The 17,628-nt window shown below is 31.7% G+C and overlaps 1 long non-coding RNA gene across 1 annotated transcript; it reads right to left on the reverse strand.

Moving 5' to 3' along the window:
* Window positions 1-291: 291 nt before the first annotated feature.
* Window positions 292-1,026, reverse strand: LOC128292824 (uncharacterized). The gene is made up of 2 exons (XR_008282760.1): window positions 939-1,026; window positions 292-466 (listed from the first exon to the last, which is right to left on the reverse strand). It is a non-coding gene; the product is annotated as an uncharacterized LOC128292824 (long non-coding RNA).
* Between the last annotated feature and the right edge of the window lie 16,602 nt (window positions 1,027-17,628).

Genomic DNA, 17,628 nt, shown 5'->3' on the forward strand with positions numbered 1-17,628 from the left:
AACGAGCTCGGATGCCTAGTTACATCTCACGAACTCGGACTCAGCTCAACGAGTTCGAACATTCGCATCCATAAGTGAACTCGGACTCAACTCAACGAGTTCGGATGCTCAACCATCCTAGTGACATGTCACTTGTATCCTAATCTATTCCTAAGGTTCAAACGGGATTTTCCTCGAATACATCTCCTTGCCATCTTAGTAAAATACCGAAACCAATACTCGGTAGCACTTTATATTTAACGGATAATACACATAACTTGCATTTTATTCAAAATAACCACAAAGCATATATTTCATGATAGAAACCAGCATATCATATATTTAACATCAATAACTTAAAAATAACAATTATGCTACATTATTTACACATGAACTTACCTCGATACCACAAAGGTGAAAAAAAAAGACGTAATTATCCCTTAATCGATTTCTTTCTGTTCTAGGTCCAAATCTCGATTTTCATCATCTAAAATATCACATTCAACTTATTAAAACAATGTACTGATCAAATTAGTCCATTGACACACTTGGGAAATTTTTACAATTTTGCCCCTATATTTTGCCAAAATTACCAAATTACCCCTAGGCTCGTAAAATAATTTTTATCAGATTTCTTTACTCCTTGAGTCTAGATGAACCATTTTCATAACTATAGCAACTCATAATTTCAACTATTTCATACATTTACAACTCATTTTACAACTTAGCAATCTAGCCCTTTTTAAGATGTTTTCATTCAATTTCTTTCACAAAAGTTGTTTATTAGACAACTAGGACTCATAATCTTCCATAAAAACACAGAAAACAACACATTTACTCTCATGGAAAAACCCTAGACTCTTCATCATTTTGCAAAATAGACCCCTCATATGAAAGCTCATGCTTTAGGGGTTCCAAAAATGTAAAAATCATCAAGCAAAGACATTAAAATCACTTACAAGCAAGGGAAATATGTTGCTGAAATTTTCCAGCTTCAAATCCCTTTCTTTGCTGCATATTTCGGTGAAGGAGAAGAGAAAAATGATAGCTTTTTCTTTTGATTTGTTAATAATAAAACTAGTCAAAATTGGTGACCAAATTTCACCTAATTTTGACTTTTCAACAATTTTGTCTCCCATGGCCGCCATCACACTTTCAATGGCCTAATTTCACTTTAAATACCCCAATTTAAGATACAAGGCAATTTAACACCTTTAGGTATTAAAACACAACTTTTACCTTTTACGCGATTTAGTCCTTTTTCGAAATTAGACTAGAAATTGCTAAAATTAACTTACCAAAATTTACATGCACTTATAAAATTATATTATAACACATAAAATAATACTAAAATAATTTTATCTTGCCTCGAAATAGTGGTCCCGAAACCACTGTTCCGACTAGGCCCAAATTCGGGCTGTTACACCGTCAGAGATATTATCACATTGTCAAGCTAACGCTATTGGTGTAGTGATTTCAAGTACTTTGAACCTATGGCATGTATAGGAGTTTAAATATTAGAGTATGTGATATGGCTTTAACCATATGTGTTGGCCTATTTTGATTACGGGGTTGTAAGTCTATTTTAATTATGCATGCATGTGTTATGGTATTATGTGATGAGTTTATAATGATTATAGTATGAATGTGGTAAAGATGTGAGTAAAATCTATGATATCTATTGCATGTGAAATTGCCATAATCATGACATGTTAGGAATGTTTAAGTACCTAATTTTGCCATGTTGTATGTTATTGTATAAGTATGCGTGTATCTATTGTGAGTGTGACAAAATGGCTTGGAAAATAGCCTTGTGTTTGTCCAGGTTTTTGGACACGGGTTTGGGACACGGGCGTGTCCCTAGCACACGGGCGTGTGCTCTATACCCACACGGGCATATGAAGCCTTGATGCAAGAGATTTTTTAAGTTTTTCATGAGTTCTTGGTTGGGTCCCGAACCACTCCGGATGTATGTTTTGGGCCTCGTAAGCCCGTATATGGGACAGATTGTATGTGAAAATAAAAGTTTTTAATTATTTGAGATTTCATGGCCCTGTTTAGTATGGAAGTGTTAGTAAAAGTCAGGTAGCACCTCGAACCCCGTCCCGGCGTCGGATGCGGGCGAAGGGTGTTACATGGGGGAAGCCATGGCTAGGGTTTTCAAGCTTTCCAAGCTCAATATGTCGAAGATGTTAGCTCGAGTTGGAGGTCGCCGGAGGTTAAATCACATTATCAAACTATTGATCGATATATAAAGGTTTTAAAGTATTTTAAGTCTTTGGCGTGTATGGAGACTCGTTTAATTGTTATTAAGTTGCTAGGAATTGGCTTAAAATACTGACCTATGTTATTTGAAGGTCTCTATTATATAAAGTCATTTAATGTAGATAGTCTTGATTATGTTATTAATTAAATGATGCAATTTATGAATGTGCATACTTGCCTACGTGTGTGGTTGAATTAAAGCATGATATGGGCCTTGTAAGCTCTTTTTTAAGGGGCAACATGAATGAGTTTAAAAAATTTTTAAATTAGAGTGAAATTATGAATCGGTTTTTATACGATGATTAGTGATTAAGTCCGGTAATGCCTCGTACCCTGTTCCGACGTCAAACACGGGTAAGGGGTGTTACACTTTCAATTGAGCTGATTTTTCTCAATCAACACTTTATTCTATCACTTTAAATTACTTTATAACCTTTGGGAATCAAAATTTCAGCACTAGACTTTAATTTCAAACATTTTCACAATTAGGTCCTAAAAATCAATTTATTGAAATTACCTAAAAAAATCATCTCATAAACAAATTAAAGCTTCAATTTCATGCTATTTCATCATAAACTTACAGCACTCAACCGTGATGACTTTCAATTTCATCCATGAAATCAAAAACTAATGAATTTAATAGTAGGACCTAATTGTAAAAGTCTTAAAAACACAAAAATTATAAGAAAAAGGCAAGGATTAACTCACTTGGTGTAAAAATTATGGAATAATAGCTTATAGAACCCTTCCTATGGTGTTTTTCCTGATGATAATGAAGAAAAAATGAAGAGAATTGTAGATATTCCAATTTGATCCCATTTTTATTTAGCTAATTTTGGTAATTTTCCAATTTTGCCCTTCTTTCACCTTTTTCCAGATTTTTTCTCAGCTATTGCCGCCCAAAATATCTCCTTTGGGCTTATTTGCACTTTAGGTCCTTCCTCATTTGACAATTGAGCTATTTAATCCTTTTAGTAACTTTTACACCTTTTTCAATTTAGTCCTTTTTATTTAATTAACCACCCAAACGTCAAAATTTTCTGACGAAATTTTAATAATACCTTACTAATACTCCATAAATATTTCTAAAAATATTTATGGCTCGGTTTATGAAGCCGAGGTCTCGATACCTCATTCTCGACCCAATTTATCTAATTAATTCTTTTAAATCACCAAATTCGCTAATTCAAAAATACTTCTATATTCACATTTGACTCATAGGTATTAATTTATTAAATTTTCAACTCACTCGTCAGATTTAATAATCTCAAACCTCTAATTCAGACACCACTGAAAATTAGGCTGTTACATATAGAATAAAATATTAATTGAGAAAAATCAGCTCAATTGAGAGGCTAATTGAGTAGGGACAAAATTATTATTTATTAAAAGCTAAGGGGGGGAATGGTAATAAACAGCTTGCACTAAAACAGTTTTGAACAGCAGCAGTAAACTAACTTTGAAAAATCACCATAAATTTTAGAAATTGAATTAGAAGCTTAAAAAATATGAAATTAAATCTTATTGAGTCTAGTTTCTCATAAAAGAAACGGGGTAAGCAATGGATTTGTAAATCATGATATATAATGAATTTTGTGAGACAAGGTTAGAATGAATTTGGGTTCCCCTATTCTGACTTTGAAAAATCATAAAAAATTGAATAAAAATAATTATGGGCTTAAATTTTTATGTTTAGAATCCTGAATGAGTCTATTTTTAATAGAAATAAACGAGAACATCATCAGAATTCTGTATGAAGAGATAATTAATTTTTAGTGAATAAGGGTCAGAACTGTCAGACAGCAGAATAGGGGTGATTTTAAAGAATAAACTGTACTTATTGGCTAAATAAAAAATTCTTAAAATTTTATGGTAAGAAGATATGTGAGTCTAGTTTCACGAAAAATTAACGGATACTAATTTTGAGTTCTGTAGCTCAAGATAAAAATAATTTAGTGACTATGACTCAAGTAGACAGCTTTGAATGAACTATAAATAATAATGGAATTATAGAGAATGTTGCATATGAACATGAAATGTATTAAATTGATAATTAAATTTATTTATTTATATCCAAAAGATTCAAATATGAAGCTAAAGCGAAGAAAGGAAAAAGTTAGGAATTAGTAGATTTTTGTATACGAACAAGAATCGAAGTAAGTTCATGTAACTTGAATTATATTCTTAAATGCTTGAAATGTATGTTATTGATGTAAATATGATTTATTCATTGTATGATAATTGATGAAATATTGATAATATTTGATAAAAAAGAAAATAAATCACTGTTGGATGGAATGGATTTCGATGGATCTCTGGAAAGGAATTGACGGTAAAAAGGATCTAACCCGAACGGGTGATCCGAATTAGGGTCTGAATTTAGCCTAGACTGGTAATTCAGATCCAAGCTCATTAGAGTAATTATCGTTGCAGAGGATTTAGCCTGGACTAGTAATCCTGCTGTAAGGATGAGGTTCGCGGGAGTGTGCTCTTTGAAATAGAAATGTGCGCATATGAATATGAATTGACGGACTTAGAAATTGTACACTAAAAGTGTACCTCTAAAAATTTATCGAAAATTTTGAGAAATTCAACGGGGTAAATATGGAAAAATAATAAGGGAATGGAAATCATTCATCAATCATGGAATATATATTATTGACACATGGAAATTATTGGACTAACTTGAATGTTGAGTTTGTGCATGTTAGGGTAATAATGCATTGAATGTATATATGAATGTTTATTACATTGTATTGAAAATATTAGGTAAGTATAATTCTTGTTACATGGGCTTACTAAGCACAAAGTGCTTACCTTGTTTCCTTTTCCCTATTTTGTAGTGTTAAGCTCTCGGAGGTCGGATTTGGTCGGAGACACATCACACTATCAACATCAAGATTTCGGTATATAAAGAAACTTTATTTTGGAAATAAATGGCATGTATAAGCTAATAAAGTAATGTTAATATAAAATGAATGTAAGGTCACCTATTGGTATGACTAACAAATCTTGGTTTTGATATGTGATGAGGTTATCTTATAAATATGCATGAATCTATCTTGAAAATATGTTGAATTGGATTGGTTGATATGGATTGGTCTCGATTTAAAATTGCAGGAAATGTTAGATATCTATAAAGGGGTTATATTGAGTAAAAAAAAATTAATTCGTAAACTCCTGTAATGCCTCGTACCCTATTCTGGTAACGAATATGGGTAGGGGGTGTTACACCACTTTATTTTTTTTATCACCTAATTATGAAAAGTTACAAAATAGTCACCCAAATATTAATAAATTTATTTTTAGGTCACTAATTATAAAAAGTTACAAGATGATCACTTAACTATTAGTAAATTTATTTTTTCATCCCTCAACTATCTTAGATTTTTGGGCGGAAATCTTGGATTTTTTGGTGTTTCCATCTCAACGTTAGCCAGTTGGTAACTAAAAAAAAGACAAAATTAAATAGTTGAGCGATTGTTTTGTAGCTTTTCAAAATTGTGTAACCAAAAAGGAAAAAAAATCATAGTTGGATAACTATTAATGTAATTTTACATTAAATAATAAAAACATTTATCGGAATATTGTGCATTGGTTTGTGCATGAATATTTTATATATGTAATTTATTTAATATCATTCGTTTGATATTTGTAAATATTTATATATATTAAATATTTTTCAAAACTTTTGTTAAATATTATACATGTTAAATGTTGATGAATTAAAAACGATATAAACAAATTCAAGTAGAAAAATGATGCGATAAACCATTTTAAGTTTAAAAAACGGGAATCGACTTTAAAACAAAATATGGAGTCATCGGATCACCTAATAAAATGTTTTGATTTAAAATATTAATTTTGGCCTACGAAAGTCAAGAAAACGGGTTCAGGAGTCGGTTACGTACGAGGAAGAATTAGCACCCTCGCAACGCTCAAAATTGGTATCTAATTGATTAATTAATATCCTAATGTCGAAAATTTGAAATGATTTTAAAAATACAATCCCATTTTAAAGTGTTTGAATATACTCGAATTGGATGCTAAGATTCTCTTGTTCCGAAGAAATAAAATATTACATCCAGTACGTTAGGATACGACAATGCAAACCTCGAAACCAAGATCATCTCATGATTTCCAAAACTCATGCATTGAAATTTCAAAAAGATATTCGGTTATTTGGTCAAACGGTAAATCGAAACCCAGCTTGTTAGGGCACGATTTCTCGAATTTCCAAACATGAAATATTGCCTTATTTTTGAAAACTTTTGAATAATAATATCAAGTGCAAGAGATATATTTTTTACTTTGAAACCATGATATGCGAATGCAATTGCCATGTAAACAAGATCGAATGCACTAATAAAACAATTTGTAGTTGTAATGGCCTAAATTCAAGGTTATCGGAACAATGGTTTCGTAACCATAGATTCGATTTAAAGAGAAATTTATTTCAATATTTTTGCATGAAAATTGATATGATAGGAAAATCGTATGAAAATATTGATAGAAAAATTTTACCGATTTAGTGGTTAGTTAGAAAAAAGAAATTATTGAAGAAATTGAGTAAAAACAAGGTATCGGGACCTCTATCTCGTAAAACCAAGTCGGAAATAATTTTATAAATATTTATGAAATGTTATTAATGTGGTATTAAAATTTCGTTAGGAAATTTTAATGTTTGGGTAGTCAATTAAATAAAAAGGACTAAATTGTAATAGGTGTAAAAGTTACTAGAATCATTAAATAGCTTAAGAGTCTAATGAGAAAGGATTTAAAACGAAATTAAACCCAAAAGTTATTTGGGCTGGACGGCAAGGGTATGAAATCAGCAGAAAAATTAATAAACTAAGGGTAAAATTGGAATGTTGCAAAATTAACTAAATAAAGCTAGGACTAAATAGGAAATATCTAGATTTCTCTTCATTTCTCTTCAATTCCAGCAGCTAAAAACGCCATAGGAGGGTTATATAAGCTGGTATTTCATAATTTTTGCACCAAGTGAGTTAATCCTTGCCTTTTTCTTGTAATTTTTGTGTTTCTAAGACTTTTACAACTAGGTCCTACTATTAAATTCATTAGTTTTTGATTTCATGGATGAAATTGAAAGTCACCATGGTTGAGTGCTGTAATTTTATGATGAAATAGAATTAAATTAAAGCTTAAATTTGTTTATGAGATGATTTTATTAGGTAATTTCAATAGAAATTGATTTTTAGGACTTAATTGTGAAAATGCTTGGAATTAAAGTCTATTGCGGAAATTCTGATTCCTAAAGGTTGTAAACTAGTTTAAGGTGATAGAATAAAATGTTAATTGAGAAAAATCATCTCAATTGAGAGGCTAATTGAGTAGGGACGAAATTATCATTTATTAAAAGCTTAGGGGAAAAATAGTAATAAACAGCTTGCACAAAAACAGTTTGGACAGCAGCAGTATACTAACTTTGAAAAATCACCATAAATTGTAGAAATCGAATTATAAGATGAAAAAAATATATAATTAAAACTTATTGAGTCTAGTTTCTCATAGAAGAAATAGTGTAAGCAATGGATTTGTAAATTTTGAGATATAATGAATTTTGTGAGACAAGGTCAGAATGAATTCGGGTTCCCCTGTTCTGACTTTGAAAAATCATAAAAAATTTAAGAAAAACAATTATAGGCTTAAATTTATATGTATAGAATTATTAATGAGTCTATTTTTAATAGAAACAAACAAGAACATTATTTGAATTCTGTATGAAGAGATAATTAATTTTTAGTAAAGAAGGGTCAGAACTGTCGACAGTAGAACAGGGGTGAATTTAAAGAATAAACTGTACTTATTGGCTAAACAAAAAATTCTGAAAATTTTATGGTAAAAAGATATATGAGTCTAGTTTCAGGGAAAATTAACGGATATTAGTTTGGATTTCCGTAGCTCAAGTTATAAATAATTTAGTGACTATGACTCAAGTAGATAGTTTTGAATGAACTATAAATAATAGTTGAATTATAGAGAATGTTGCATATGAACATGAAATGTATTAAATTGATAATTAAATTTATTTATTAAGATCCAGAAGATTCAAATACGAAGCTAGATTGAGGAAAGGAAAAAGTTCAAGATTAGTAGATTTTTATTGTTTACAAACAAGTATTAAGGTAAGTTCGTGTAACTTGAATTATATTCTTAAATGCTTGAAATGCATGTTTTTTATATGAATATGATTTGAATGTTCATTATATGGAAATTTATGAAACATTGATATATTTCATAGAATGGGAAGAAATCCCGTTTGAATGAAAGGAAAATTCGATGGATCTTTGAAAAGGAATTGACGGTAAAGGATCTAGCCGGACGGGTAATCCTATCTGATATAGCCCTCCAAAGAATATGTGTAAAATGGATTTAGCCGGACGGGTAATCCAATTAGGTCTGAATTTAGCTTTGGACTGGTAATTGGATCCAAGCTCATTAGAGTAATTGTCGTTGCGAGGATTTAGCCTGGGTGGCAATCCCGACAATACTCTATGAGTTTATATTGCATGGGATTTAGCTTTGACCGGTAATCCCACCGCAAGGTTGAGGTTCATGAGTGTGCTCTCGAAATGGATATGTGCACATGAATATGAATTGACGGACTGGAATTGTACAATAAATGTGTACCTCTGAAAATCCATCGAAATTCCGATAAATTCAACGGGATAAATATGGAAAAATAACAAGGAAATGGAAATCATGATATTGACGAGCTCATCAATCATGGTATATATATTATTGATACATGGAAATTATTGTACTAACTTGAATGTTGAGTTTGTGCATGTTAGGGTAATAATGTATTGAATGGATATATGAATGTTTATTATATTGTATTGAAAATATTAGGTAAGTATAATTTTTGTTACATGAGCTTACTAAGCACAAAGTGCTTACCCCGTTTACTTTTTCCCTGTTTTGTAGTGTTAAGAGCTCGGAGGTCGGATTTGGTCGGAGACACATCACACTGTCAACCTCAGGATTTCGGTATATAAAGAAACTTTATTTTGGAAATCAATGGCATGTATAAGCTAACAAAGTAAATGTTAACGTGAAATGAATGTAAAGTTAGCCATTAGTATGGTTAACAAACCTGGTTTTAGATATGTGATGACGTTATCTTAAAAATATGCATGAATTTATCTTGAAAATATGTTGAATTGATTTGGTTGATGTGGATTGGTCTCGATTTAATATTGTAGGGAAGGTTAGATATTTATAAAGGGGCTATATTGAATATAAAAAAAAATTTAATTCGTAAACTCCGGTAATGCCTCGTACCTTATTCCGGCAATGAATACGGGTAGGGGTATTACATTTATTGGTATCAGAGCTACAGTTTAGACGATTCTAGGATCGATGTAGCAACTACAGGATTAGCTATACATGCCATTTAAATTATTATTGATAGTGTGATATCTCCTGACCATTTAAAATGTGTTTTTCTTATAGTAATGTCATCCGACTGAGCTCAATCTGAGGAAGCTGGGAGTCATACTCCGGCTTCAGTACAAAGAGAAAAAACTAGCAGTAGAAGGCCCGAGACAGAGGGTTGAGGAGAGGAGGCAAAAACAGCCTTCTTTCAAATGATGAATGAATGGTTTAATCAATACTTAAGAACTAACCCTGTAGTGCAGCAAGTTCAAGCTCCCCCTCCTGCTCCTCCACCGGTTCCCGAGATCCCACAAGGTACAGTCCCGAATCATCGAAAAGGAAAGCTCCAGTAGATAAAATTCGAAAATATGGGGCCGAAGAATTTCAAGCAGCAGTTGATGATGATGCCGAACGGGCTGAATTCTGGTTAGAAAACACTACTCGGGTTTTGGAGGAATTATCTTGTACACCAGAAAAATGTATGAAAATGTGTCGTCTCACTGCTAAAAGACACAGCTTACCATTGGTGGAATACTAAAGCTTCAGTTGTTCCGAAAGAAGAAATTACATGGGAATTCTTTCAGACCGAGTTCAGAAAAAAATATATCAGCCAGAGGTTTCTCGATCAGAAAAGAAAAGAATTTCTTGAGTTGAAATAGGGTAACAGATCAGTATCTGAATATGAAAGAGAATTTGTTCAATTGACTAAATATGCTCGAGAATGGGTACAGTCAGAAGCTGAAATGTGCAAACGATTCGAAGAAGGGTTAAATGAAGACATTAAACTACTGATTGGAATTCTTGAAATTCGAGAGTTTGCTACATTGGCAGAGAGAGCTTATAAAGCAGAAGAATTGAGCAAAGAAAAGAAACAAGCTGAGAGGGAAGCTCGAATTTTTAGTAAAAGACCGATGGGAAAATCCCAGTTTTCTGCTTCAAAGAAATTGAAGAAGTATCAGAATCGTTCTACTTTAGCCATTGGGTATTCGGGCAAAGAGCGAGGTTCTCAACGCACTAATCCAAGGCCTTCTACTCCATCAGTGACCAGTGTTGGCAATGTTGGCACTCCTAAACCGAGATGCCAGTACTGTTGTAATACCCCTAACCCGTATCCATCGCCGAAACAGGGTTACAGAGTGTTACCAATACATACAGAACATTTACAGATTAATCGAAACATTACTATTCACTTTACGAGATCATATATATATATACGACCTTTATTTAGGCCCTTGAAGCCCAACATGAACATTAAAATCAAGTCGAGCTCAACTGATTTCTCGTAAAATTTTTCGCAATTAATTTTTTTTAAAAGTTTACTTGTGAGCAGTACCCTGCGCCCTGTGTGATTAGGCCGTGTGGATTCCACACGCCTATGTGGCTTGGGACACGCCGTGTCCCTTGTCCGTGGAGCTTTACATTTATGACATCATCATCAATTTAGGGCACACGGCCACATCGCACGCCTGTGTCCTAAAGTCGTGTTCCATATCTGATTGAGACACACAATGTGTCTCTGCTGTGTGGTCAATATCTAAGCTATTTTCCAAGCCTTGGTCGACCTTAATCTCTTACACACTTATACAAAATCAAAAGCATATAATATGGTATTCATTTAATGATTAAACATTCTCAATTAAACTACAAACATAGCATTTGTATGTCATCATACATATGTCTCTCATACTCATTTTACCTTGTCTATTATGGTACCACTTATACTTTTATACCATGATTATCATCTTACCAAATATTTTCAGCTTAATCATCAAGCATATATATTTAAAGCTAGATCATATCTTTATAAAATACCACATTTCAGATGCGCGGAATAAAATACTTGCCTTAGACATTTCAATCCAACTTCATACCCAACAAGCATCATATTGAAACTAGTCATATATATACATGTCATGATATGTATCATTCTCATACTGTTTTCTTATAAACATATATCATTTGTTTTCCTCCTCCTCCTCTCCATTCCACATCCTTAATGTATATAACATTCTTGTAAGTACAATTTCACAATTTACTTATTAATGCTCACATCAAGCTATTCACACGAGTCATAGTCACTCAATCATTTATAATTTGAGCTACAGAGCTCGAAATTAAGATCCGTAAATATTTCCTGAAACTAGACTCACATATCATTCCACCATAAAATTTTCAGAATTTTTAGTTTAGCCAATTAGTACAGTTTATTCATTTAATTTTCCCCTGTTTCACTATCCTATGGTTCTGACCTCTCTTCACTAAAAATTAATTATATCACAGTACAGAACTCGGATAATGTTCCCATTGATTTCTATTGAAAATAGACTCATTAAGGATTCTAAGCATATAAATTTGAGCCTCTAATTAATTTTATCCAATTTTTGGTGATTTTCCAAAGTCAAAACAGGGGAACCTGAATTCGTTCTAACCTTGTCTCACAAAATTCATTATATCTCATAATTTACAATTCAATTGCTTACACCGTTTTTTCTATAAGAAACTAGACTCAATAAGCTTTAATTTCATATTTTATTCATCCTATAATTAAATTTATACAATTTATGGTGATTTTTCAAAGTCAACCTACTGCTGCTGTCCAAAACTATTTTAGTTCAAGATGTTTATTACCATTTTTCCTCTAAAATTCACAGCTCATACAATTCAGTCCTTGCTCAATTAGCCCATCTATTAAGCTAATTTTTCTCAATTAACATTTTATTCCATCATTCTAAACTATTACACAACCTTTGAAAATCAGAATTTTAACACTAAACCTTAATTCACAACTTTTTCACAATTTAGGTCCTAGAATCAATTTCTATTGAAATTACTTGATAAAATCATCAAACAACAAAATCAAAGCTTCAAATTCATTTTATATCATCATAAACAGCCAACACTTATCAATGATAGCTTTTAATTTTGTTCATAAAATCAAAAACTAATGAATTAAACACTTGGACCTAATTGTAAAAGTCACAAAAACATAAAAATATCAAAGAAAAGGGCAAGAATTGAACTCACATATGTCAAAATATGAAAAACCAGCAGCTTTCAGACATCCCATGGCGTTTTTGCTGAAGAAAAATGATGATATCTCTAGATTTTTCAAATTTGTCTTGTTTTATATGTTTAATTTACAAAATTTCCCATTTTGCCCTTGTTTCTCCTTGTCTTTTTTGTTGATTTTCTTGCCCAACCGTCCAGCCTATACAATTTGGGTTCAATTTCCTTTTAAATCCCTCCTTTTTAATCACTTAAACTATTTAATCACAATTTAATAAATTTGGCACTATTTTCAATTTAGTCCTTTTTAATTAATTGACTAACCAAACGTTAAAATTTTCTAACGAAACTTTAATACTAACTTAATAACACTCCATAAATATTTATAAAAGTATTTATGGCTCGGTTTATGAATCCGAGGTCTCGATACCTCGTTTTCACCCTAATTTCTTGATTAATTCTTTTAAAGTCGCAAAATTCACTAATTAAAAAATAATTCTTTTAAGTTCGCGCTTGGCCTATAATTATTATTTGTTAAAATTTCTAAAATTACTAAATCAATTTAGTGATCTCGAATCACTTTGTTTCCGACACCTTGAATAATTTGACTGTTTCAACTCTTCCCCCTTTAGGGATTTTCGTCCCCGAAAATCTTACCAGAAAAAGTTGCTTTCAACTCTCATGAAAAACTTCCACAGAATTTCTCAGAATCACAACCGAATTAATCTCAAACATCTCTTTCCAATAACCTTTAGATCAGTAGCATACGATTTGAGCATATCATCAAGATCTCACTTATTCTCTCATAATTACTTATACTCAATTGATTTGTTCAATAAAAATTTTGTACATACTGAAATGATCATACGAATCTTTCTTTCTCGAATGATCAACCACAATCAAATAACATCTTTTTTTTTAGAGAGAATGACAATCCCGATACGAATCTATGGCAATTCTATCTCATAACTTACTCGTCTCATCACTGACTGAATTAGTACTAAATACACTTGGTTTCTTGTCTTTTACCTGTTTACAAATCAATGTCTGAATATGAACCCAAAATATCATTAAACACATACAATCACTAGCACAACTAACTCACATAACTGCACATCTTATCTCTCTTGGATGAGCAGACTAACTACTACTGAGCCTTGTGCAAAAACTTCTATATAAACTTCAGATTCATCTATACATACATTCTATCTCGAGATAACAATAATAACAAAAATCATGTTCGACCTGAAATTCAACATCAGAAATAAATTCGCTCCAAACTTATTGAGATTACCACCCATTATCACATTTCTGAGCTTCTCAGTTTCACAAAGAAAACCCCACTTTGGCATTTAACTGGGTTGGAATAAAATCATCATCAAATAAAGCCAATCATGTGATCAACATTCACAAAATAATCAAGATTTTCCAATATGTATATAATGCAGAGTAACAACCCGTAAAAACAGAATAATAGCTTCACATGAATTTCACCATTTACTTTTATCTCAAACATAACAAAATAGTTTAGCAAAGAAAAATGAAGAAGTCCCAATCATAATTTAATCAGACCAACGTTGCTCTTATCAAACATTTTAGTTAACTAGCATTCTTATACAATAAAAATTTCATCAGAAAATGAACAGCCACATATTCATCTGACTAATTCTGTCATCCTTAATCCGATAATATTTCATTCATTAACAAAAATCAATTCAAAAGAATTTTCCGGTAAGTACACTCTTTAGACATCATATCTGAATAAGTCAATTTACCGAAATTAGTTTCTTCTCTAACCATGACATTACATACCTCGAATTATCTTTAAAACATTCTAATACCTTTTTCCAGAACTGTATTTACTTTTCAAACTATTCTCGTCTCTGTATGCTTTACTAATCACTTCACCACTATACTTTCCAATTCTACACATGTGACTTTATTAACATAATTCTAATGAAATTTTGTCATAATTACAACTCTGGTAATGGGGTGAGGTCGTAGAGCCTCTAACTTAACTCTCATAATTACACACATATGACTTGACATTCATCATTAACATAACATCATCGTTTTCACATAATTCACTTCAAGCAAAATTAATACACTTATATAGTCTATCAATATTTTATGCCATCTATAATTTCAAACAATGAATTCACTTAGTTCAACTCAATATCAACAATTAATCAATTTCAATCTCTTAAGTCCATTTGTCACTTACCTTTCTTAATCAATTTAGGGAACAATTTCGGGATTGAGTACTTCGTTTTCACCATGCTATAGTAAAACTATGGTCTTGCATATAGTCATATATCACACACTGAAGCCATAGCCCAGCCATGGTCTTACACAGATCACATATCACACTGATGCCATATCCCAGATATGGTCTATATTGAATAATATAAAAATTGATAACATATCAGAGAGAGTCCAGAAGAATAACATTGCACATTCACCATTCAGAGTTTCCACCAACAAAAATAAAAGATAATATCATGTGAATCTTAGTATAAAGTATTTTATCACATATATTGACTTGGATAACCAAGAAAGATAGAGTAATACCACTTGTGAATCAATCAGACTTGCGACAATTTCTATCTGTTAGCATATTTATCTAACCTTTTCCATATAATGATTATAGCATCCAAACATGAACAGTTGCATATACTTCTGAAAATATCAGTATATATAAGACACCCATAAAATCCCCAACAAAAAAATTTTATTGTAATATACCTATTAATAATAGCTATATTCAAATATTTTTGCAATTCATTTACCAATTCATTGACTGGTATAGTCATCAATAATTTCACATCATTCAGTTCACTCAAGAAATTAATTCGGAAGAAATTTTCAGTTAATCGTTCTGTAAATTCCATATTTGAACAAATCGATTTTCCTATAAATAACTTTTTTATTTAACAATGGTACTGTATATCCCAACTAGTTTTCAGAAAAATTTGATGTCTCTATTCAGAACCCATCTTTACCTATTAACTCATTCTCAGTTCTGACTGTATTATCAAATGTTCAATCATTGAGCTTTTCACTTTCCGCTTCTGAATTTAATCAATATAAATCTCATGAATTTCATTGCATATAACTGTATTAGTAAAGGGGTATAGATCGTAAAGCCTCATAATTTAATTTTCATATATTTTCTCATATAACATTTATTATTCTCAAGTATTATAAAACATTTATCTGTACTTTTACGAGTTCTGCTTCATCATAACTAACATTTTTAATCGGGATAATCTTTTACCTTATAACGAAAATTGTTTACTTTTTACTTATGAGAGGCCCGATAGACTAGATAGAACACTTGGATATACAGGACTTAAGCAGAGGTGCATTATTATGCACTAATGAGCGAAAGCAATCAAGTGCTATCTGAGAGCAGACGTGCTAAATATCGAGAGCACCGACATGCTAAATATCGAGAGCACCGGCGTGCTAAATATCGAGAGCACAAATGTGCTAATCGAGAGCAACAACGGCGTGCTAATAATCGAGAAACAACGGCGTGCTAATATTGAAGAGCTCTAGCGTGCTAATAATCAGAGAGCATGCTGAGGTCCCTTAACATCCTAGTAGTTCTAATCTTGTCTACTTGGGCAAATTATTTCATACATGCATATCACTTTTACACCTTTCGCATAATACTTTTACATGCTTTACAATTTAATCCTTGTACCAATAATTCATATACTTATATCTTACGTATCTTCAATACATGTACTATATTTCAAAATTCACTATTCATTCATAATTCTCTAATAATCCTTATCATGTACTTCATATATTACTTTCATATATTTTGTAATTTAGTCATCAACATAATATTTCATGTAGTAATATAATTTGCTTTTAATAATACATATAACATAATATTCATCATCGACATATATTATAAAACATTTATTCATGCTTCTTTTTTTTTTTATACCGATTCATCATAATCAACTTTCTACTCGTATACTTGAGTATCGCTTTTAGCATTATCAGAATTAGCTTGGTTGAAAAACATCTCTTTCTATAAGTAAAACAAATTTCATTAGAGTCGAGAGATATCACACTATCACATATTTTAATGACATGTGTTTTTAGACTTCATATATACTACGTTTGAGTCGATAGATATCACACTATCATATATTTTAATGACATGTGTTTTTAGACTTCACATATACTACATTTGGTCCGAGAACCGACTAAACCATAGCTCTGATACCATTAAATGTAATACCCCTAACCCGTATCCATCGCCGAAACATGGTTACAGAGTGTTACCAATACATACAGAACATTTACAGATTAATCGAAACATTACTATTCACTTTCTGAGATCATATATATATATATAACGACCTTTATTTAGGCCCTTGAAGCCCAACATGAACATTAAAATCAAGTCGGAGCTCAACTGATTTCTCGTAAAATTTTTAAGCAATTAATTTTTTTTAAAAGTTTACTTGTGAACAGTACCCACGCCTGTGTGTGATTAGGCCGTGGGATTTCACACACTTGTATGGCTTGGGACACGCCCGTGCCCCTTGTCCGTGGAGCTTTCTTTATGACATCATCATCAATTTAGGGGCACACGGCCACATCGCACGCCCGTGTCCTAAAGTCGTGTTCCATATACGGCTGAGACACACGGCCGTGTCTCTGCCTGTGTGGTCAATATCTAAGCTATTTTCCAAGCCTTGGTCGACCTTAATCTCTTACACACTTATACAAAATCAAAAGCATATAATATGGTATTCATTTAATGATTAAACATTCTCAATTAAACTACAAACATAGCATTTGTATGTCATCATACATATGTCTCTCATACTCATTTTACCTTGTCTATTATGGTACCACTTATACTTTTATACCATGATTATCATCTTACCAAATATTTTCAGCTTAATCATCAAGCATATATATTTAAAGCTAGATCATATCTTTATAAAA

This window comes from Gossypium arboreum, chromosome 5 (genome assembly GCF_025698485.1).
Source record: "Gossypium arboreum isolate Shixiya-1 chromosome 5, ASM2569848v2, whole genome shotgun sequence".
Lineage (NCBI taxonomy): Eukaryota > Viridiplantae > Streptophyta > Magnoliopsida > Malvales > Malvaceae > Gossypium > Gossypium arboreum.